The 25,798-nt window shown below is 39.1% G+C and overlaps 1 long non-coding RNA gene across 6 annotated transcripts in view; it reads right to left on the bottom strand.

Moving 5' to 3' along the window:
• Positions 1-25,798, bottom strand: part of LOC146767697 (uncharacterized) — a 382,268-nt gene that overhangs the window by 83,099 nt on the left and 273,371 nt on the right. The window lies entirely within an intron of this gene.

The raw sequence follows: 25,798 nt of genomic DNA, 5'->3' as shown, positions 1-25,798 counted from the left end.
CCCTGAATACCAGTTTAATGTGCTGAGCACTGCACCAAGACTCTGTGCTGTGTGACAGCTGCTCCTTCCCATTGATGCAGCAGCCCTTGGGGACCTCAGCTGACTGGGGGGAATTTATGGAGGCTGTCAGTCACCTCTGAAGTCTCCCGGCCACCTTCCCTAATTCTTCCAACCTTCCAGTTTTCCTAGGGTCTTTCTTGCTTCTTTAGTAATCAGGGTTCATTTCTTAAATTTTGAATTATGGCTGTGGACAGCCAAATTCTTCTCTCACTTGCACTCCCTGAATTTGAAGCCATCCTAGATTTGTAATGGAAAGCACATCTGTAGGAGTCTCCATTTGGGTCTTGGTGATGACAATACAGAAAAGGGAGAGATGAGATAAGAATATCAGGAATTAATCAAAAGCATAAGATGCCTTCTTCATAGTTATTCAAAGCCTTGAAGCCATTTTTGTCCATTTTTTCTGCAATCATTTGGTGATTATATTTTTGGCCCTCTGTGGTTGTCATTCATTTATGTACTTAACTGCATATCAGTGATGGAATAAATCTATCCTATCACATAGTCATCTTTGGTGAGCTTATGTTAATGAAATAGAAATTATTTTAGAGATAATGACAACCATAAGAAAATTCGGATGTTTTTGGTTTATCCCCTTGGCCATGACAAATGCTGAAAATGCTCATTGCCACTCTATATGTTGTGTGGAGAAAAGAATGCAAAAGGAATTTTCACTGCAACCCTGGGAACGAAGCCACAAGTCACGTGTTCATGAACATGTAGAGTGAAGGCATTCTTGAACAATCAAATTCATTAATGTTCATACAGCAATAACCCCCCAGTCATAGTTCCAGTCCTGAAAGATCCGAGTAAAACCTTCAAGTATATTTGAGATTCAGAAAGTGCTACTAAAAACTGCAAGAATTTTTTTTTTTTCCTGGCACTTTGAAAGTCAGAATATGCCTTTTGACAGTAATTCATTTTTCAGACAAAAGCTATCTTCATTATATTTGCCCAGCACTGTTGTAAGGCAGCTTACAAGAGCACAAAGGACTCGTTCTCATGTACTCCTTAAGTAAAATCCAGATAGAGGGGGAATCAGTACAGCTTCACAATAGCTGTCTCCCTTACCAACAGCCAGAGACTTCAGGACTCACAGCTCTCAAAAAGCCATGGCTAACATGCTGTTTTACTTTCTTTTTACAAACATAACAATGTGGGAGATGATGTTGTCGAAGAATCATGGTTAATTCCTTTTTTCATTAAGTCCTGCCTAACTTAGGCAAGACCAGCTGTTTTGGGATAAACCAGGAGCAAAGAGAAGCTGTTCTGGGTGAAGTTTTGAATGGCACTTTATCCACCCTTTCACAGCAATCCAACCAACTTCCACTGAGCCAGATAGCTTCAAGTTTTCCTCCTTAACCTGCATACAAGGAATAAAGAGGTATGGAAAACCTGGACATCTGTCCTGGCTGAAGGGAGATACTCAATTTATTTGTCACTTGAGTTTCAGAGATCCAGTACTTTGTTTCTCTCCTCCAGTGTCTCAGATGAGTTTGGCTGGTGGTCTACCCACTTATGGACACATCAGCTACATCCTTGCAAGCTCCCCAATCCTTATTAGCTCCATGTATCATCCTCTGACCTTCCTCCTACCAACCATGTGCAAAAGGAAGCTACCACAGCACACTCAGCTGGTAGATCTGCAGTGGCAATGTTCAGTTTTTCCTCTTGTAAGGGAATCCTCTGCAAGTAAAGAGAGCTCTTCAAATCACCTTCAGTGCCTTTCACCATTCCTAGAGGTGGAACATTTTATGTGATTGGATGCCTCATCCATTTTTATACATGATGACAGAAAGATTCTTCCCTTCACAGCAATATATACATAATTAAGCAGTTCTGGATTCAGCTATAGAAAAAAAAAAAAAATGGATGCCTGCCCACACCCATTTTTCATTATTTGTCCATGCTCCAAAATGGCCCAGTAGGATTGACTGAACAAATACGATACCAGCCATTACTTGGAGTTGGAGTAGACCAGGACAAATCAAGTGAAACATCTTTCCATTTCACTTCAATTAAAACCTGCTGCAGCTGAATCAGTGTTGTATTAATGAATCCAAATCTTTACTGTTGTGGTATTGGAACAGACATCTTCCAGAAGAGGAAATGGGAAGACAGCCATCAACCTCAAGATGACAAGAGAAGAAATATTTTTTTCTGTAGACTACTTATGAGGACACTGAAACAGTGCTCTGTCAGAAGAAAGAAAAAATAGGGAGAAAAAAGTGAGGTCAAGAGGAAAGGAGAAGTTTCAGGAGCCTTTGCATCAGATTCCAAACATCTTCCTTTTTCTTAAACTAAGAGAAAGTTATGATTTTCTGTACAGAAAATTAATCCCCCCCACCCCCCCAAAAAAAAAAAAAACAACATCTAGTACGATTCCCTGTTTAGTGACACTTCTTATTAATGCACTTTTATGGATACTTTGGAAAGACATTGTGAGAAAGGAACAATACACATGGTAGACATGAATGATATATGTGTTGCAAATAGCTTAAAGTCTAGAAATTGGAAGGTAGGATAGCTATAAACAACCTGGCTGATGAATTATGTAACTATTTAAAGCCATTGATTAATCAATTATTGATAATTTATTAAACCCTCAGGAAAACAACTGTCACACAAACCTTAACTACAAAAAGACATGTACCAAAAGAGAGGAAAAAGGGCAACAGCTAATCCATACAGTCTGTTGAAAATTCTTAAGATCTGTGTGTTGGCAGGCTGTCTAGTGGAGAGAAGGGAGGAAGGGTAAGGGCCAAATTCCTGGGATGAGAAGCTTTCTAATAGGAAATCCCCACAAACCTCCCATGGAAATTTTTACCTGAGGAACAAACAGCCAGTTGTATGCCCCACATCTTAGTATGGGGTGAGAGCCCATGTCTTAGATAACGGGTCCCAGACATGGTAGGATTTGGAGATAATCACCGACAGCTTGAGTTGCACCTGGATGAGGACAGGAAACTAGAGCAGAAACACGAGCATTATCCTCTCTCAGAAGCTCACCTCACAGATGGGAGCACTCTGAAATAGCTGCAAATTCCTCAAAGATTGGCTTTAATTAGAGCCTAGCCTTGCCAGGAGAGGGATGGAGAGCCATCACCCACCCAGCAGGAGTGATTGCAGTCTCCTGCCTGGCTGGAAACGATGAAAGGCACCACTGCTTGCTGCTGCTACTCCAGATTGCAAAGCCACTGACAGACTTGAAAGGCAAGGCTACAAAACTTCATCATGGTGAGAAGAATGATTATGAAATAAGAAGGATGAGAATTCCTACAATCAGCCTGAGCTGGCCTAATTCCCCTCTGGCAAAGCACTACAGGCATTTAAACTCTCCTTATTCATGGTTGCAGAATTTTATCATGCAATATAAAGACTACAGCAATGCAAGAGCCACATCTTATGGACCCTTACATTATATCTACACTAAAAAAACCCTCAGCAATACTTTGTTTCCACTTCTGCATCCTAGCTGCAACCCAACTGCATCACAGGTTCATCCATGCACCAGAGTTGTCTTCCATGTGCTGGTTTCAAGGAAAGCTCAGGTGCAAAGCCCATACAGTAGACAGAATGCCCCTCAGCAGGCATGAGAGCACCAGAAAGCATCTCCTGGCCTCCCTCAGCCTGCTGCTCTGGACTCAGCTGCTTCTGCTAGTGCTTCCTCACAGCTACAAGTTGTTTTGATACTATAGGATGACTAGGTGATTTCACAGCCTGCATTTTTGAAGCCCACGGAATACCGTAGTAAGAGATTTAGGCTTAAAACCAAATCTAAATACCAAATGCACAAACTATTTGCTCTTTAACTCAGCTGCATCCAGCCTTGTGCCCTCCAAAGTGCTGCATTAACTTCCATTCCCAGCAGGGATGAATCCCACCCCAGCTCTGCACATTCTTCAAATGTCTCTCCAAGCAAGCACAGCATCACTGCTGGTTTATCAGTGTTGAATCAGGGACAGCTGAATCTCAGCTGGATCCTTACCTGGTCACAAAGTAATGGCCAAATTTAACCCTGGGCACATAAACTCGATTTAGTATAACTGTGAGACCAAAATTTTATTCAGGGAAAAACACTAAGAGTGAAGAATTTCTGTTAAGTAAAGAAGACAAAAATCAAAATATTCGTTTAATGACACTGCAGTTGAAAATCTTTCTCAGAGTTTTTCCTGGAAAACCTACATTAAAAACATTGAAACAAACTAGGAAAAGGCCATCAAACCTAAAGACAAATAAATTAAAAAAAAAATTACAAAAAACCAAACTGGAAGAGGAGCTCCATGAAAATCCATAAAGTAGAAACTCTAGGAAAGCTGAGTCACTGCTCAAGTACAATGTGTATTTGATCAAAGGGAACTTTTTGCCTACTTCTCACATATATACATTATATGAAAACAAAAAGAGACTTCCAGGTACCTTACAGATATAAATGGCAAACCTTGGATAAAAATCCCAATAAAACAGTGCCTCACTGTGAGTCAGGTCCAGAACTAAATCACTGAAATGGAAACTGCCTCTCAGTTACCATTAGTAGGACTGGAACTGGATCTTCCCAAGGTGCCATTCACATTAATATGGAGCAGTGAGGCAGCTGAGCCCTGGACATGGATTGATCTCTGCTCCAGGGATGGCTGTCTCCAGCAGCAGGGTGGAGCAGAGCTCTGGGGTTAATTCCTTAAACTTCTGCAGACAGTTTAGGCTGCACTTTCACCATGAATTATTTATAAAACAAGCCCACTTTAATTTCTCTTGGAAACTTAAAATTTCTACTGTCTTCCTACTGTTTTCTGGGAGAAAGCAACTTATTTTATATTAAAGAGGTACAGAGTTGCTCCATTTGCAAGGGAAATGTGTTGGAACCCAAAAGCTTCAGAGGAATGCAGGAGGAGGAAGAAAACCTTTGCGCTTATTCTATCACAATGTAAATAAGCCAAAAAAAAAGGGTTTGTCCAAATCAAGTGAAAGCTCAAATACACTGCAGGCAAAATAGAGAAACAGGCAAAAGTCAGCATACTCAGGAAGAGAGATGCTTTGAGCACATTTCTGAGACTTTACCACAGCATTTGTCAGACTGTTACCTTGCAAATCCAAATTTACCCAGAGTATTTAAGCTGTCGTGCTCTGCCATGTAATTGCCTCCTACCCACCACAAGACCCACGGCTGCCTCAGCAGCAAGCATTTGACCTAATTAGAGTGCACAATGGAAAAAATTAAAGGGTTTTTTTTGCATTACTTCCAAACATTTCAAAACACAAACCTTTCACAAAGGTAAGCTGTGACTGCTGTATGTCGTGTCGTCCAGTAAGAATGTGCCCTCACTCTGTAGTCAAAGCTACTAAGGAAAAAAAAAATAACACAATAGTTTGAATTTAAAATGTATCATTTTAAGTGCATGTAGAGATGGGCTTTTTGATTTGGTTTTGTTGTGTGTGGGGGGGTTTTTTTCTTTCTTTCGTTTCAGACTGTTGCAAGTTTTCTGAGGAGCAAAATAAGGAGCATGGCTTTGCTTTGCTGTGTACCGCTGCCATCTAGTGACCTGTCTCTGAGAACGGGACTCCAACAGCAGCGACACCGTGTCTGCACTGTCCCGCTCATTCCCTTCATTTCAGCTTCAGCAGAATGTTAAACCACTTATTATTTCAATTCACAGCTCCTATTGCACTGTATAAGTATTCAAAGCAAAGAATAAATTTCAGTTAATGGTGGCGGCATATGTGCGATCATATCACAATAATGGAACATTTATTCACTTTGCATAATTGCTATATCTATAAATCACCCAGAGGAGAATGATTCTTTTAGAGAAAAAGAGAGAGAGGGTTTTTGTTTCTGTGAAGGCAAAGTTAATGCAGAAGAAAATCAATTGTAGTATTAAAACATAATTAACAGACTTCATTATTTGCCTATGACATTGCATTAATGAGCTTTGATGGCATGCACAAGAGCATGTGGTCGTGTTTTTCCCTCTTAGCTGCTTGTGACAAGCTCTCCATGAAGACTCAATTTTGAACAGTTCTGGCAAGGACAGTGATTTAGGAAATGCAAGGGCAAGTTGTGGCACAATGTGATTAAGAGTGGGTCTGTCTGAGCTGCTTAGAAATCCCACAGAAGGTCACAGTGACACTGGGCTAACTCAGCCAAGCCAACCCTCCCTGTCCCAGAACTGAGGGGTAGGTCCGAATTAACAAGGATTTGAGAGACCCTGATACTTCAGACAGCTCTGCAAGTACAAGGCAGACATGGGAGAAGGGGCAGAACCAGAGAAGCAGGCTGCTAACATATAAGAGCAATAAATGTAATAGCCATAGCCTAACACCACAGCCCAGACTGCATCTTCATTTCTTTTATGCTCTAGACTTCTGGGAGGTATCACACAGTCCTGTATGTGGCTGAAAGTAATTTACAAGCCCATGGCAAGGGCCAAAACCAAGTAAACCTATATCAGAGTGCTCCTAACAGGGAAACTCATAAAGGTATATTGGGGAAAAAAAAAAAGAAAAAAAAAAAAGCTATTCAGCAAATTACACAGTCCATTCTCTAAGGAGGTCATTGAAGTCAAATAAATTTCATAGGTCTTTCCTATGCAATAATTTAGATGCAGTTAATATGCCCCAGAACACCAATAACAGCTAGATGCAGAGGTCATTTATTCACATTTTATCAATAGGATCTTTATGGGATGCAGGCTCCTTCTTCAAGATCCATCCCATGCCAACAACCCAGAACATCAATGCTGTCCAGAAACCCACCTCAGTGCAATCATCCATTTCAGACTGCTGACTGAGCAATATAAAGCTAGAAAATGTCTTTGGGAGATACTCAACCCTCTGCCTCCACCTCAAGCCAAAACTAACTTCAGACTTGCTGGGAGGAGGAAAAGGCTGCCTGCCGTCCCTCAGCCATGAGAGGTTTTCATATGAAGTATGATAGCATCGTGTGTTTCCTCTGAATAATAACTTACTTCAGCATAATGCTTGTTTCTTCCTTGCCTGGGGTTCATCATTTCAGTAACACAATGATGGTTTTTGTTCTACACCCTGGACCAAACAGACATTTCTGGTGCTTCACTACACAGGATACCAGCAGATCAAAAATTAGTTCAACAAAACACATAATTGGCTAATTGACTATATCCCCTTCCCCTAACATGGATTTTACTACAATTTAAACTGGGGTGGCTTTTCAATGGACTTAAGACAATGTTGTTTGAGTACACAAGATGAAAATATTGCCACACAACCGAACACAGACAAGTCAAGCTCACTTGTTGAAATATATCCATGCACAGCATGAAAGTCTAAAGACCTCATATAATCAGCTGATGAGTGCTCCAGTGTTCCAGGTTTAGAAAGATTTCCTTTAAGGTCCACCTACAGAACAAATATTCAGAGCAGTCATACTGGGGAGTGCTGCTGACCCCACCGCTTCAATAATCAGCTGAGAAAAATTATGTTCAGAAATCACATAGGTCATAATGGAGAATTCTGTTTAAAAAGTCAGTAATGTGATTAATCCAGCTGGACAAAAAAACCTGAGGAAAAATCAAAAAAGATCTGGCCTGAGGATCTAGAACATTTAGGATTTCTCTGTTTTCATTTGTAAGTGTTAAAACTGTTTTCTCGGCTCATACAGAAATTCTGCTTATATAAATACATTAGGTTTTAAGGAACACTTTTCAGTTATTCTGCTTATAAAAACATCACCTCCTCCCTCTCCCCCCAGTGATTTCCAGGGAGCTGCTACAGCTTGTTTCCTCCAAACTACCATCATCCTCCACCCCCGCCTACCACCCATTAGGAGGCTGATACAGATATCAAATATGGGGCATAATGGGCATTAAATGAAGACCTCCCAGCTGTCTCCTGACAGTTTCATTGCATAATGGTGACCTCTGCATGTCTTATTCACCAAATTAAAAAAAAAAAAAAAAAAGACAAAATTATACAATTCCAAGCTGCAGATTAAAAAAATAAATAAATAAAGTCCTATAATATATTTGGGGGGCAGGTTGGAGGGGGGTCTTCATTTACTTGCATATGTAGATGGTCTTATGAGGCTTCCCTTGGTGCTTCCTAGTTGTGTAATATTTTATTTCTTGATAGTCATTCTTGCTTTCTTTCTTGCTGAAAAGTGATAGTTCACTTTGAAAGCAGAGATTTATACTGCAGACTCTTCATTTAAACCTTATGTAAAGAAATAAAATCTTTATGTCCACACATATTTGAGCTCCTACCTTCATACATTTATAGTGTGTTACATTTCCCAGCTTTCCCATATTTAATGTTTTACAGCCTGTTCTCCAGATTCAGGTAGTAAAAGGCTTGAAGGCCAGAAAGCAAACAGCAGCTCACAATTTAATTAGAAAAGAACCAACACAGAGTTCTCCAAACTGCACAGTTGCACAGAGGTACTAGCAAGACCTCTCACCAGAATAAGAACAATCTGACCTATGACTTCCAACAAAATATTTTAATTTAGAGAGTTTTAAAATGCTTTAAGGGAATGCTTGCTGGACCCTGTGTTGTCTCATCAGTATTTAGAAATAGCACTAGCAGGGAAAAAGAAAGAACAGGAAAGGGAAAGAATTATACACTAAATAGAAAAAAGTCTGGGTAAGGAGAAATAACTATTCCTCCATTTCCAGACTGCTTCACTCCCACTCCATTCGGCAATATATCTCCCAGCCAAGATGTGTGACATTTTCTGTGGATGGCAGCACAGTTGTATTGGTATTTAGCTTGCATCTGACAAGCCCATGCACTTGGAAGAACCATAGAATCACTGAATATCCAGAGCTGGAAAGGACCCACGGGATCATTGGTCCTGCACAGGACATCCCCAGGAGTCACACCCTGTGCCCGAGAGCATTGTCCAAGCACTTTGCAAATTCTGCCAGGTTGGTGCTGTGACACTGCCCTGGGGAGCTGTTCCAGTGCCCAGCCATCCTCTGGGTGAAGAACCTTCTCCTGATATCCAGCCTAAGCCTCCCTGGTTCACTTCATGCCATTTCCTTGAGTCCTGTCCCTGGTTATGAGAGTGAAGAGATCTGAACCTACCCCTCTGCTTCCCCTTGCTAGGATGTGGAAGACCACAATGTCTCTCCTCAGTCTCCTCTTTTCAGCCTGAACAGACCAAGTGCCCTCAGCCACTCCTCATATGGCTCATCTTCCAGACCCTCCACCATCCTCGTGGCTCACTTTGATGGTCTCCAGTTGTTTAATGTCTTTGCTATACTGTGATGCCCCAAAACTGAACACAGGATTTAAGATGGGGCCACTCCAGTGCAGAATTTGCTGATAAGAAGGAGTTATCAAAAAGAACTTATTAACAATATTTTACACTTGTGGAGTCTGACCATATCCTTTATATCCTTCCCACTTTCACTCTCCATGGTTTTTTTCCCCCTACTTCACACTGTATTTCCTGGAACATGAAACGGAATATAGGAAAATGCCATCAGTCGGGGATCTCAGGAAAATTACATGGCACCATTCCCTTGCTCCAAAGGACGATTAAATATCACTTTGCAATACATTTCAGATGTTTGTCTAATCCCAAAACAACCTCCAAGGCTCCACATAGCCATCCGAGGGTAAAACATGCTGGCACTTCCCCCACCTTATTGGATCCATGGCAGGAGCCTCCTCTAACATGTCCACACATGGCCTTGCACATTCCCCAGTGTTCCACAGGGCACACACTGGAAAAAAAAATGGGGAAATGGGCACCACAGCCTGGGTCTTGTCCATAAGTTAATGGCTCAGAAAGTGGGTACTCAAGTGCTGACAGAAAAGTTGTGCCTGGCCCACAGCCTGCAGGTAACTCCTAAAGTACTTTGCTAAAGTTGTCCTCTTATACCTGTTGTTATCCTAGCAATTCTCTTATTCTCCCCTTTTTTTCCTTTTTTCCCGCCCTTGAATTAGGGCATTAACACACGACAAATTAGGTCATTAACACATGTTGTCAAGCAACACTACTGCTGACCACCACGGCAATGCCTGCCCACAAGTTATTTTTATTTTTTCTAATACTTCTGAGGACAAGGTTCCTCCTCTGCCACAACATAACAATAGTGACTATGGCTTGGCCTCCAACCTTTTCTGACTCAGATCTTCCTCTGGGCTGCAGCTCACTGGAACATTACCCAGGTTTACACCTCAGGTTTAAGCATTACTTTTACATTACACTACATTTCTTAGGTGAATTCCTCACGTTCCTGCAGAAATCCAAGCATAAAGCTGGGACGAAATTCTAAACAATTGAAATTCCAGGTGTGACCAGTAGCAGTGGCTGTCTGCAAGCAACATCTCTGCTCTTCTTCATGATGCACAGACAGAGGTTTTGCTGTCCCAAGGCTGCAATAATGGTGGAAAACAGAATACCCCTCTCCCTAATCCTTCATCCAAGGCTCCTTTGTACTGGAAACCAGAGGATAGAGACCACTGGGAAAAAGGAGCTGCTGTCCTCCAGGAAGTGGGGTGTTCAAGGACCCCCATTTTAGACATTATCAGCCAGGCTCTCCATTAATGCCATCAGTATAACACAAAGTTTAGGAGGTAAAATACCAAAACCCACCAACATCTTGAAGCGTGGCTGAAGCCTCTGTTCAGGCACCCCTTGGCCAGAGCATAATTCCCTGCTCCCAATGCCTAGCATCTGACAGAGAGAATGATACCTCTTTTCCAAGCGGTTATTTTAGGATAGAGGAATTTATCCTGTGTGGACTTATTCTGACATAAATCCTTGCCTCTGATTGTAATAAAAGCTCTTTATGGTGACTTTTCAACAAGCAAACTTCTGTCAGAAGTCTTTCAGAATTACAAGCCTCCTTTCCCACGCCCTGCCTCAACAAGAGGGAATGGAGGAGAACAGAATCTCTTTTGCTGCAGGCAAACTGGCTTTGTGTGCTCCATGTATTTTGGCTTTGGGTTTCTGCACAAAATTCAACAAAGTTTTCATGTAAATGCTTATAGGTTTGGAGGCAACAGCTTACAGTGGCAGCCTGAGGCAGGTCAGCTGTGGAATTGAGGGGCTACAAGGAAAATGTTTCCTCTCATTGAAACCCACACTGACTCCTGTAAGGAAAAACATCACAGAGACACAAAAGACCACTGAATCCAGCAGAGATGCTGCCTAAGCAGTACAGGGAGGAGATGGGTTCTGGCACGTTTCACTAAAATCAGGGAGCAAGTTGTGCTCCTTCCTCTGAAGAGAGAAGTGCAGGGCACGTCCCTGCCTGGCAGGCTGTGAAGTGAAAGCCTTATCTTTGAAAGCACAGACACTCCAGGGAGACTGCTGTCGAAAATCCCTCCATCAGACAAATCCCTGTGAGTTTCCAAGAAGTCCCAAACCTCGCTGGTCTGTCAGAAATGGATGCTCAGCTATTGCTAAGGCTTTTCTAGAAGGATGCAGAGATCCAGCTGTATGACTTTGGCAACAATCAGTGAACCACCACAAAAGGTTGTCTTTTTTTTAACGGAGTTAATTTATATGAATATTGTCACTGCTGCTCTCTTCCAAAAGCTCAATTTGCAACAGTGGCTCGATCTCAGACAAAAAAAAAAAAAAAAAAAAAAAGGAAAAAAGAACATGTAAATGTGTATCATTGATGAATTCACCCATCCCATGAAACCTCCCTCCACATGATAAGCTGTCTGAGACATCCTGCTATGTATACACAATAAAAACTGGGAAACTGGGACTCGGAGAAGTGCTTACTTAGTTTACAAAGTTGGAAGCTTAGTCTTTATTCAGCTGAGGTTTTACACAGACTAATGTACCCTCAGCTCCAGACACAGACTTACACGTATTCCCCTGTATAAATTTCTACAAGCTCCAATTACCATATGTAACTACACATGTTAGAATAACCAAAGCAAATTTTTCACAGAGTACAGCTACTGTGTGCTACAGTGAGTAAAACTAGATTCTTACAATCAAGAAATGCCAGATCTGCATAGCCAGAAAGGATAATCATCTTCACAAGATATTAATTCATAAACTTAGGTAAAAGAAAAATAGAAAATTGTTGTCATGCAGGACAATAGTGCTCAGCTGAGGGACACATGCAAGCAGCAATGCATGTTGCAGGGAAATTCTAATTAAAAGTATATTTTGACCCCAGAAAAAAAGATAAAAATATATTACTTTCTAAGAGAAAACAAGCTTTCTCTTCTTCTGTACCTTTTACCAACAAGTATTGGATTTAGCAATAAACATATATATGTTCAGACTCCACACTATTAAGAACATTACCAGACATTTATAATGCCATTTATAATATCATATTATAACCATATTATATATTATAATATCATATGACTGACCTAAAACTTCCTGCCAATCCCATTATACATTACAAGAACCCACAAAGCTGCCGCTTAAAGGTAGTAGTCCAAAACCTGCTGTCACTGATTTCTGAATCTGCTCACAGCAGCTACACTGACAAAACCTGACACAGCATTGTCCCACATTTCAAGGGGACAACTCAAGCCTCCCTTGCTTAGTTTGTCCCTGAGGTCCCTATAAAACTGCAGTTATACTGACTGAGAAACTTGAAATTCGTATAGAGAGACCACAAAAATCACTGCCTCCCCCTGAAATCAGTGTTTTCCTTTGATTTTCAAGAAAAGCAAGCTTCCAGTCACAACCTTTAGATTCATATGGGGAAAACATTTAGAATTTCATTAGAGAGAATAAAGCATAGGTCCTTTAATATTTGCTATGAAATAATCCTTAGAAATAGATAATTTACTAGAATTCTAAAATAATTTCTGTAAAATTCCATAGAATTAGAAAGTGAGCATCTGTTCTAAATAACTTTTTAGTTGCCATATGGAATTGGAGAAGCAGAATATATTTTCTTGCTCATTTTTATAGTCTGGTAGATAACTCATGTAGAAAGATTTTCAAATTCTATTAAATGCCACAGCACTTTTTCATGCAGGAGTCTTACTATTTTCTCTCTGTGATCGTGTCTTATTTGAGGAGGGGAACATGTTCTGCAGCCAAGTCTCCATTATTTGCTTTGGACAGTCAATTTTGCAGCTGAGCCCATAAGGTTTCTCCATATAATTATAAAACATGTCTGACTGTTTCAGTGGGTGGACAATTACAAATGTCAAAACTTTTCTTCCAGATAATAACAAAACTGCAAGGATAGAAAACCTGCTATATGAACCTCCAATTTAAATACCCAACATCATATCAATTCGTCATCTGAAACACCCTGCTGGGCAGCACACATGGAAATTACCTTATTTGAAAGAAAGATCTGCTAGGCAGGGTAAATATTAGCACTATCTGGCATGAAAATCTTGCTTTGGCATAAGTTTTAGGTCAAGAAAGAATAAATAATGACAGAAGAAAACCTCCCAGCTGAATACATTATGCTAGTTAAAGAAAGTAAAAGGTGAAAACTCCTTCCAAGACCTTTTGTTTTTTAGATATCTTGTGAAATACATGAACCAGATTCTATTTCAGCCATTAATTCAAGTATTATCTTAAGTATAATTTAAAAAGAATCAACCAAATTAAAGACTCCCAACACACTCAAATGCTCATGAGGTTGCTTGCCTGAAATCGCCTCCATTAACTTAGTCAGCTCTTCCAAAATTTAATCTTTCTATTAGAGCAATAATAGTTCTGTAAACAAAAAGCATTTTATGATTGTTTCTGTATGTATCAAGATGTGTTTGGCACTGAAGTCTGCAAAAGAGAATTTCCTGTTTACAAGCTCATTTTTTGTCCTGAAATTTGAATGCATACTTGAGCAAAACCCTTCTACACAACTCCTCATCTTATTTCAAATGAGAAAATATTTTGATGAGCATTTTTGCTTTAAGTTAACCATAATTATTGCAACAGTTTGACCTCTTATTTTCTTAAAAAAAAGGAACAAAAGGAAAAGTATTGACAAATTAACAACAAAATATGGATATTACAACATAATATATGAATCTAAACAACTTTATAGATCTGAGAAGTCCTGTTTGGTTCAATGAGACAACTCTACCACGTTGTTGGCCATTGTATAAATGAAGCCAAAGCCTTTGTTTGTCAGGTTTTTCTCAACAGCTGTTCAGCTTAAGTCTCATAAGTCTGACTTTTTGTTATATTTATAATAATCCATATATAATTTTAGACAAAAAACTCATGGAATTATGCTGAGACATTAATTTACCTTATTTTCCCATTTCAAGATATCAAAAAAAGTGGTTTTATATCACTAGTTTTTATTTTCTTTATTCTAATGGAAGAACTGTATTAGTTATGCTCTCACTACACAATCATCTAAGTTCAAAGTTGAAATGTGAAACTGAAAAGGAGCCAAAGGAGCCTGGCTATAAATGAAGGTGAAATAGAGAAATACAAGGTGAGAAGTGACTGTGTTGTCCACGTACCACGCAAAACACTGACCTGGAGCTCTTCCCAAGAGCTGTGGCAGAACCTGGGCCCCACATGATCAACCCAGGAAGTTGGGTCAGTCTGCCCAAATTCCCATCTCATTTTCCTGAAACAAGCCTAACTTTGCTGTCTTCAACTTAATTATTTCTGACTTACAGTAGAATAAAGGATTTATCATCAGGTTTAAAAGAACACTTGGATGTAAACTAGCCTCAAGGCAATCACATAACCCTTGGTCTCTGGTAACCCTTTTCAGCATCATGCTAGAATCCAAAAGTGCTGCATACATTATTCAGATCCAAAGTCAGCATAAATTCAGAGAAATGTTGGATTTACTTACTTGTATATTATATCACCCAAAACAGCTGCCAGGTACAGAGCCTGTTATTTTGTCAGTTAAAAATTTCTAGTCTTAGAAATCTGTTTTATACTATTAATTTGCCAGATGGTGGTAACCTTTATTTAATATTCATATTCTAAAGTATAGAAAAGCCTCAGATGTGTTGCAGGAAACAGCCACTGAATTAATGTCTCAACCAAGTAATATTCTATAAGAAAGAGGTTTTGGACAGACTTTCAATAGTGCTTTTTATAATAGTCCTTTACACAGAAAAGCAAACAATTTTCGTCTGCAAAATAATAAACCCTGTGGGGTGAGGCTGCATAAGGAACAGTAAAGGCCATCACAGCACAGTAGGGCAGGACCACTCAGATCTATTAGGACCTGATTGACTTCTCTTTCTTCTTCACTTCTATGAATGAACATAAGGTTTGCTGTCCCCCAGTTATGAAATGCTCAGTCACAAGACAGATGTCATCAATAGGTTTGAACTTGCTCCACAGGATCCATAACTCCACTAAGAAATACTTAAAAGATTTTAAAATTTAAATTTTGTTGAAAAACCATGTAAGAACATAGCTCCAGGCAAGACCAGTTGCTCAATACTTAGGGAGTACAATCCCTAATTATTTAAATTAAATACTCAACAATGATGGATCGCCATTAGATCATCCACATCTTATCCCTGTGCACCCTTACGTGGTGTGTGCTGGGATTAATCTGCTGTGGAAAGCACCGTTTAAATAGCATATGGAGAAAAGCAGAGCCACAGCCTGGGAATGGCAGGCAGAGCAAGCCAAATTAATATCTTTTCAAATGCACATGTTTGGCAATCAGGTTGCACATGAACATTGTCAGGTGCAATTTCTTTTGCTTTGCAAATACCTTGGTAACTAGAGCAAAACCTCATGAGCATCTCAGCTCAGGAAGCAGAGGTGTGAGAACTGAGCTTTTCCTCTCCTAATGTGCTCAGAGGCACAGAGGACACAGCAAAAAGGAGAACTTTTGGCTGTTGCTCTCCGTGACTTTAATTGCACCAACATAAATTGAGCATCTTCACCACTTCTCTTCTGACTTTTGCACAGCTACAGACCATCAGTGTCTGACAACTGCCATGCTTTTTACAAAGTCAAGCAGGTCAAAGCCTAGCTTACATCAAATCAACCAGGATTTACAAAATAGAAATGAAATTTTCACTCCTCAAAGGGTTGATCTAACAGATATACTTCATTTGTAAATATATAAAGCCACATAGCTATTCAAGAGGATAAAACTTCTTGCAAAAGATAGCTGCAACCAACTGCTTTGCTTTAGGTCCTTGAGCTGTGCTTTCATGCAAGAATGTAATTGTCAGGCACTAACCGTGTGGGGCACCCAAGTCCTTTTCTTTGACATCTGCCAGTGCCCATGAGAATAATCTAACTACCAGACTGCACAAAGGGCATTCTTCAGCCCTTCAGTTGAATCACTGCTGTGTTTTCCTGTAAAATATAAGTCTCAGTGATACAGAAAAAAAAAAAGAAAAAAAAAAGAAAAAAAAAAGAAAAAAAAAAGAAAAAAGGAAAAAAAGAAAAAAGGAAAAAATTAAAAAAAAAAAAAAAAGAAAAAATAAAAAAGGCATGCAAGAGACCATGCTTCTAAAGTCTAGTAGTTATGTCACTTACTAAGAAAGGACAGTCTTGGTTCTAGTTCCAAGACTATGCCTGTAATCCCCATCATGGCATAAAACACATAAACACTATCTCATACCTTCCATTCCTTCAAAAGAAAACAATATTTTCTGTTCAGTTATTTAAAATAAAAGGTACTTTCAGAAATACTCAGTGAATATGCACCCACACAAGTCACTTTCCTCCTGAGCAAGGTGCCTAAATCTCAGAAGATGATTAGAACTGGACACATTTTTTTTTAATTATTTTTGTCTTCTGCAACTCTTATTAACTACCTTAAAGCATCTCCTCACTCAACACACCCCCCTTCTGAGATACCTTCACTGCACACCTCCCCTAGGATGCCAAGGCATTCAGCATTTGGATTCTGGATTCCAGCTTGCAACCAGGTGCTCAAAGGTTAAAATCCTCACCTCTGTAGCAGATATCTGCTACATTTTGCACCCTCCAGAAAATGAAACCAACATGCACATTTTTGGCAGCCAGGGTCTGGAAGCAAGCTCTCCTCTAGATTTCCATCTTCCATCTTTCTCTCCCATCTCTTGTTCCCTGCAGCTTCCCTCCTCTTCCAGTCTGTCCTCCCAGTATTTTATCAGATGGGCAAGCAGCAGGTGCTCATCACTGTAGCTGTGCTGATGGGCCAGGATATGCTTATCTTATGACTGCTTCCATCATGAGAAGCCAGGGTTTCCTGCCTGATGTTGGTGGAAGAATTCACTGGGAGTCTACATCCTCACTAGATACTGTTTTTTTCACCACACATCCAGCAATTTAAAGCTTTTAAACCATGAACTCTTGCGAAACGTAACTGAGTTCACCAGCAGATTTGGAAGGTTTTGGACAATAGCACATAAATGTACATATGGACAAAGATTTTGACTTCTAGACAATTAATGAGGAGATGAGGCTGTGTCGGAGAAAGAATGGAATAGGAATTAAGCAAATAGTTGGACATTTCTAAAGATGAGATTCACCCATCATTCACACTGCCAGTCTTTTGAGCACATGCTCAAGAAACCACCAGTTCAGCAGCCAGAGACAGTCTGTGTGAGCAGACGGGGTTAGGGAGTGGGTCCAAGGCCTGGCACATCCTCCAGGATGCTCACTTTGGGCTGGGCACTCTGCAGGACAGGGCTCTGAGGACAGGTGCAAGCCTGAACAAGGAACCCTTTGCAGGGGTACTTTGGATGCAGTCCCTCTCTCTGGTGAGGGTGATTTTGCTGTACTGATGCAAGCTAGGCTGGGCCAGTTGGCCTCAGGAGCAGAAAACAAATCCTGTAGAAGCAGCCAGAGAAACTGGGACAACATCATGTGTTAATTTTGACCCAAGGGTGGATGGATAAGTAGAGGGAGCTTTGTCCACCACTGGAGCCCTTTGGCTCTTCCCACACCAGCAGCTCTGAGCCTGCATTGCTGTGAGCACATTCCCAGTTCCAGGAACTCAGTGTTCCCAGATCCTGAGCTGATGTGCTCACAGGAAAATGTGCATTCAAAATATCCCTTGTAGACAATGATCTCATGTTTTTCCACAAATGCTCTTTTCTTTTTCAATCCTTCTGTGAAAAACTGAGATTCAAAAATTTGAAGACAACATTGACAGGTCCCATAAACAGGATTTGCTGTTGCCCATAGGGGTTAAATCAGTGCTCAGTGACTTCAGTAACAAATTGGAAGGCAGGAGTAGTAATAGGAATTAATCAGGGATCCTTAGCCTTGGACTGCAACCTTTTTGTCCCCATATTTGCACTGTTGGCAAAATATAGATACAGAAACACATGCTCGCAAAAATTTCCATAAATATCAATACACATATATAGACATCTATTAATACATTTACACAATATGTTTACTTGCATCTACCCAATTTCTTAAACATATGCTGAGTATAAATATCTAATTACATATGAGTATTTCTTTAAGTTTGTTTATACATACACTTATATGCACATATACAATAGAGATAAGATACATTAAATACTGGCTGGGGAGCAGTTAATGACATATATCCTGAAATATTTTGTCAAAGGTACTCTGAAGGATGGAACTGGAAGAGTGATCTGCTAGAAAAGTGCCCAAAAGTGCTGCCCTGATCCCTTGTTTCCCTGTGCTAGCCTGTATCACACACGTGTATGTACACACACAAAAGCTCCCACAAAAGTCAACATGAGCTTTGATGCAGAAGCAGCCCTTTATAAGCATTTCAGCAAAAATAGAGCATGTTTTGGGTCATTTTGGTGAGTGACAAAATAACCACTCTAACATGAAGGATCCTATTCTAATTCTTCTTGGATTTTTAGAAATAAAAAACATTCCCAAACTAAAAAGAAAAACATAGAATCAAGTAATCACTTTCTCCAGCCCTCAGTCACATATTCAGAAATGAAAAGACTTGAAAAGAATGCACCTTATTTCAAGACTTTATTGCATCTATTCTAAGTATCTGTTTTTTAAAACTGACCTTTTCTTTAGGCTTCTATTTCCAGATAGGCTGGAAATATGCTTCCAGATACTATTTCCAACACCCTTCATGTTTTAAAGAGATGAATTCAGGTGCATATTGCTTTTCTGGAAGTTTCTGTCTCTTAATTCTATTTACCCTGGTACCGAGTTAGCATTGGAAATGCTGCCCTTTTCTTAGATCACACACAGTTTTGTACCCTGCACCACACTTCTACAAGGATACTGAAACCAATTCCCTTACCTTCAGGTAAAAGTCTAGCTTTAAAATTTGGGTTCACTGCTCTAAGTTTTGTTTTCCTCTCTTCATACACCCTGGACTCCAACTGTCATATTCACAGCAGCATTGGTATTAAAAGCCTTAACATTAATGTCATTAAACATTAGTATTAAGATTAAAACCTCTGGTTTCATTCTTACTGACTCCACCATGCTTCTATTTTATGAGCAATCTTTTTAATTCTCATTATATACAGTTCTAATGACTATTAGCCTAAAAGGCAATACCTTTCCAAGTGTCCTCTTATTTAATTATCATTAACTGATAACAGCAGATAACCTTTCCTGCAACCACTTTCCCACAAAATGCAGCCTAGACACTTTCTCAATAAACTCTTCAGTCACTGGTGATGATTTTTCCAAGATAGATAAAACCTCCTACTTTCTCACTATTTTCTCAAAGTCTGTATTTACTAACTTTCAAAATATGCCCTTAGTGCTCCTTTTCAGTCCCTACAACAAGGCAATAAGTTAAAAAGTAAAATTTCTCAGGATATTAGGCAGCTAAAAAGTATGGCATTGTGATCCTGCATGTGCAACGCATGGGAAAAAAATGGTGTTATAGTTCTCTTAAAAATAAATAAATAAGGGAAATAAAACCTCACTACCATTTTGAAATAAACCTGATGATAGCTGAGTCTATAGGATTTTGTATTCTGACAAGCAGAGCACTTTTATTTGAGACTTTTAATCAGAAATTTGTAAAGCTGGGGGGAAAGCAGCTGGGCATTTCAAAAAGAGAAGGAGAAGGCTCATAAATTAACCGGTTGGCACAACCCTAACTATAGTATCACGAACAGTGCTGTTATAATATTATTGCTGTAGGTTAATGTGATCCTTTATACAGCCTTTTTCTCCTCCACAGTAGCCCATTTTCAAGAAATAAAATGGTTTCATTTGAATTGCAAATCCCAACACATATATAGTTTGATTCTTTTGGAGAAGGATGAGTGACAGTGGTATATTAGAGTTAACAAACCTTACCCACTTTTAAATACATTTCTGGTATTGAAAGCTAACAGAGCTGAAATCTGAATGGGTAAAGGCTCTGCTCTGGCATTCATTCCTTTATTGGAGCCTTGAAAGGACCGTATGGAGGGAACCTGATAGAAATTTCGTGTTGCTGCTAAATAGAACTCAGTCCAAGGTAGAAAAATAAAAGCTTAGGTCTGTCGTCTTTTGTAACATTTCATTCCTAGGGGCCACTGCTTTCAAAACTGAAACTAGGGGCTGTACAGCCTCTTTGATTCAACTGGTCCCTCAGCTTAATGGACTACAGGCCTTGCAAAATTGCTGAATCCAGCCTTTTGAAAGATTCTGTGCTTCCTGTACAGAAATCCATTAGCACGTGCGGCAGCAACAGAAGATTTAAAAAAAAAAAAAAAAAAAAAGGAAGCTTCAGGAAAATGTGCAGTGGGAAGTAGATAATAATCTCCTTCCAACAGTCCTGCACACTTGGGAAGCTGTTGGGAAGCTGTTTTTTAGGTCCAGTACAGAAACTTAACCTGCACATTGCCATTAGCGACAGCCAAAGACATATCATAGACAATAGACATGCAGGCACAGAGCAGCCAAACAACACTAATCTGACAGAGCAATGTCAGACTGAATTCATTTGCTACTCTTAACTTTTTTAAAGAAAATTCTAGATCCCAAGGGATATACAGGCAAATTTTTATAAGAGGGAGAAATCAAATTTATAATAGGAAAAATAGCACCCAGCCAAAGTTGTGCTCAAGTGCTCTATTAGAAATACCTGTCCAAGCAGGAATTCAAGGCAGAATTCTTCAGTATCACCCTCAATGTGCTTCCAAAACTTAAGGAAAAAAATTAGCTGTAAGACATTTGTACAAATAATACAAATATTCTTCTTGTAGCCAAGCTACCCATCTGTTTAAAGCATTGAGAAGCAGAGCACTCACTCCACAGCACGGTCACAGACTCTAATGCAATGTGTCCCAACAAAGACGCTTCATGTTTTCATAGTTAATCTTCCATTCAGCCATTGTACTTTGATGTGCTCTGAAAGCAGAAGAAATTTACTCATCCACCCTTCGGGCTGCAGCAGCTGTGACACTGCAGAGCAACACAAAGGGACGACTCTGTGGCCAGGGGATGGCAGAGACCTGCTTCCCTTTGAGGCTGATAACTCATTCTGCCATTTGGAGCTCCAGTGTTCAACAAACAACAGATTTACACCCAAAAATGGAAGTTATTCGAGTGAGAGATACAAAATATGTATAAACAATGAGTTGCATACAGGAGCAGACATTAATTTAAATATACCTCAACATCAGCTCAGTTGAAGAGTGTCTGATCGATCCCATGATATTCTGACACTTATTTCAACAGCTTTCAGAGTCCTGATCCTAAACAAAGAAATAATTTATACTCCTTCCTATTTCTGTAAGACTAACACCTGTAAAATTATTTGTGTTTTACTTCTCACTATGCACATGATTTTAAATGCTGGCTGCACATGTAGAAACTAAGATTTTTAATGCTCTGGTACCCTGGCAAAATAAGCCAAAGACATCCCTAATAACATAGATATATTATTATCTGGGCCATCCTGCATTTATTCTAACAGTTACTCTAACAATCATTAACCTGAAGACCATGAAAGCATCAATTTTAAATGCTTCAGGAATAAATTTCCAACATAAGGTGAATAAGTGAAAGTCTACTCAGTCATGGGGTGTATTTTCATGCTTTCTTTTTTAGTGACTTTCTAGGCTGAGCAGTGGCTTTGATTCCTTCATCAACCTTGAAATCAGACAGAAAGCCAAGAAAAATGTGCCTAGATTGCTACTGCAAATGCTGCACAGACAATAGCTTTTTCACACACCACTTCTTTCAAACATTGTCTTCATTTTTATATTTCAGGGGTTTCCAAGAGATGAATGGCAGATGTAGCAAGTAGTTTTAGCTGCCAAAACAAACGCTGGTCACTTCACTCATTGTTCAAAGCCTTTGACTAAACAGATTCAGGATGTGAAGGATGCAAGGAGAAATTCCACACTACAAAATGTATTATGGGTTTTGCAATATCTGTCTTTGAAAAAAAGACAGACTGAATGTGAAAATCACTTTTAAAAAACTGGTCTTAAATCTCTCTTTGGCAGCACAGACTGTAGAAGTCAGAGACAGAAAAGACCTTACAAGAAATCTACATATTTGCTCATGAACATTGTTCCTTCCAACACAGTTACCCCTAATATACTGTTGTTTCAAATCTATGTTTATGAAAAAATTTGGATGATCCTCATAGGAAGATCTGTAACCAATATACTGGATCACACTTTTCCTCAGAGCCTCCCTGACCTTTCCCAGTTTCATTATTCAATTCTTTTCATAAATATCCCAAGCACAAATGCTTTTGTTTTACTAGTTACTGTTTGAGATTGAACACAAATGGAGGCAGTTAAGCCAACAAGATTTATGGGACCACCTGTACATAGCTAGTATTTTTTAATTTATGCATTTTAAAAAGTAAATATTCATTTTGCATCAGAGGTGATTGAGCATGGGTTTGGAATTTGATGGTCAGATTCAAGGACCGGGAAAAAGAGTGAAAGCAGCTGACAATAGAAAAATATTTTTTTTCCTGTATTCATTTATTTGCCTGCTAGGGACATGTTTAAAGGAGAAAATGCCACGTTCCAATTGATCTGGATACTTTTCACTTGCAGTGCTCTTTGCCTCCTAAACAGGCAAAAGTTCTTTGTCAGGTGACACGGAAAAAAAAGCTATTTTCACAGTTTATCAGCCAAGGTTTTATACAATCATATGATAATTCAGGCTGTTCCTTTAGGATTGACGAATACCAATAGTGGTAGGGCAGTAACAGAACCAGCCAATATAATGGAAGAATTTTCAGTGGGATTTCCCCCACAGGAAGGGTTTCTAAACAGCAAGGAAAACAACCAGCTCATTACTTGCATTTGTCTTGTTACTTGCCAAGAAAATGGCAATGAAATCTGAAAAACTCAGGTTTTGAAGGCACATTTATAAACATTGCTTCCATCATTCAAGCCAGAACCCTAGAAGCTTCTTTTTACGTAATGTTTTATAAAATAATAATTACAAAAATAGAGGCAAATCAGAGATTGTTAACAAGACTGCTTCAAAGCAGGCCTCTTATTTTGGCTCCTCTCTAATTCTTCGGCTGACAAGTGAATCTGGTGAATTAATGTTGGAGATTTGAACAATAAACACTCTGGGCCTTTTCTATTGCTTCAGTGATGCAAAGCCTAATTAGATGGTTAACGAGGCATATGGCTACTTTGCATCATTGTAGAAGCAGAAAGCATCTGATGTGCACACTGCTTCTAGAAATTTAAAAGCACCGTAATTGTTGGAACATAATTTTCCTAGATGCCAATAACAAATGGTTGGGGTTGCAGAAACATGGAGTACATTACAGGTTTTTCTTTATTTATTGTAAATATCAACAGTATAAGCAGAAAACTGAAGACATACTGTGATTATTTATTGCAGACTCAAAAATAGTCAGACTCAAGCAAGAGAAATATACTGAGTGAAAAACAACTATTTTAGATCAGTACTTAGCTTAGTTAACAGCTAAGTTAACTATCACATTTTGAAAGCAAATTCCAAATTTAAGAATTGGTGGCAACCATTGTAAATAATGCTGCAATCTCATCAAATGTTAAAACAAAGGCACAAAGACTGAAAGCTTGAGAATAACATTTTTTGGGTTGTACAACACTCATCTGTTTGTTTTTCAATACTGAAATTTCCATAAACTAATTACCAAGAGAGTAACAAACCAGAGCAGCTCTTTCAGAACACACTGCTGATCCTTTTTTATCATTTGAAGTTCTAAAGGATCTGGATCTTCTCTAGTGCCTTCATTATTTAAATTTATTCATTAAATACGTTTTTAAAAAGTTACTTTGTTTACTAGAAATTTACAATCAAATCTTAGTGAACATTAAATATACAGAACTCAAGCTCTTGAACAATGAATTTGTAGGATTTGCTTCTTTTTTTTTTTCCTCTGAAGAAAGATTATATTCAAAATTGCATTTCCCATTCTGATTCCACTGACTTCAAATTTGAAACTCTCATTTCTTGCTAATTTGTGCAGCTTCTCTTCAACCAGCCTTATCAGTGAAGGTTCCAGCACTCATGTTTGTTTGCTAAGAAAGTGACAGCAATCAAAACCAAAGCCAAAGAATATGAAGAAGGATCCTAGAATTTGAATACCTATTTATCAGGAGTTCTCCTGTCACAAGCAGTATTTTTAACAATTTGGAAGCCACACGTCTACCCTGAGAGCTGGAAAGACACATTAACACATCTAGCTGGGGGTTCATGAGTAAGAGCCTCACGGATCCCACATTTTTAGCATGCACTCTAAAATTCCATCCAACTTATCATCCTTACTTATTCATTTTTACTATTTTAATAAGGAAAATAAGGCTGGTGTCATGTAGGTACCTATATGAGTGCTTCCAGTGGAATTTTCTACATGCATAAGAATGAAATGAGAATAAGTGGCAAAGGCTTCACACAGTGCTTGTTTCTGCCAAGTCAGCATGATTATACAACCTGAGCTATCCATGATCTCACTCATTAGACGAGGAAGAGGCTGGCTGTGAAGTCCCACACAGTATTCCAGTGTCATAGCTGGGTATTTTGGGCAATTTCCTATATTCCACTTACCTTGGCACAAAATCCCTTTTCAGAATTGATGCATATTCCAAAGCAGAGCAGAAGGTTCAGATATATACAGTGGCCCAAGTTTTTTTTTATCCCAAATGGATTTTGTTCATCTCAGTACACATTTTTCCTAAATCTAAGTTATTTTTATAAGTCTTTGAATACTTTATTCTCCCCTGTCAATAATGTCATTTGAAAGCTAAAATAACCTGTGTACCCTTCCTTCACCAAGCTTTATAAACTTGGAACATCCTTCAAGTACTACTATAAAAAAATATATCAAACCCTACTGTTTGGTTTTCTTGGTCCTTATATTATTAATCAAATTACTGAGTCTCTCAACCTCCCTTTACATCCTGTACTAACAAGCCCACTGCAAAAATAAACCAGGTTATTGCCACAGTCACCAAGTTTCTGCATTCAGCAGCTGTCATTCTTACAAGGTTGCAGGCACTGCAGAAGTATTTGTGATCTCAGGAGGGCAAAGCAGGGGGCACGGGGGGGAAAGGCTGTCCAAAGGTAAAATAAAGGAGATTTCAAATTATTTCTTTTAAACATTTGAAATTAAATCAGCCAATATCAAGAGACAACCAATGATGGTATGCAAAATAATGGCAATGGGCTTTTTCTGGTTTATCAGTTTATCAGTTAATTCCAGGGACTTCAACTCTCCGACAGGAGGCTATTAACAAGTAACAGCCCAATAGCAGAAGATTCTTAGAATAAATAGTGCTAAAATCTCATTAATCAAAAAAGATTTTAGACAAGGATCATGGACAAGGCATCTTGCAGATTTCAGCATGCTTTCTGTGATATTAGAAGAAGAAATTAAAACAATCATACAACAACATCCCTCCACAGACACCACAGAGTTTGCAACTCCTTTCAATGTTG

The sequence above is a fragment of the Lonchura striata genome, chromosome 4 (assembly GCF_050655825.1).
Source record: "Lonchura striata isolate lonStrDom1 chromosome 4, ASM5065582v1, whole genome shotgun sequence".
Classification (NCBI taxonomy): Eukaryota; Metazoa; Chordata; class Aves; order Passeriformes; family Estrildidae; genus Lonchura; species Lonchura striata.
The sequence above is the reverse complement of the archived record's forward strand: the minus strand, read 5'-3'. Positions and strand labels throughout refer to the sequence as shown.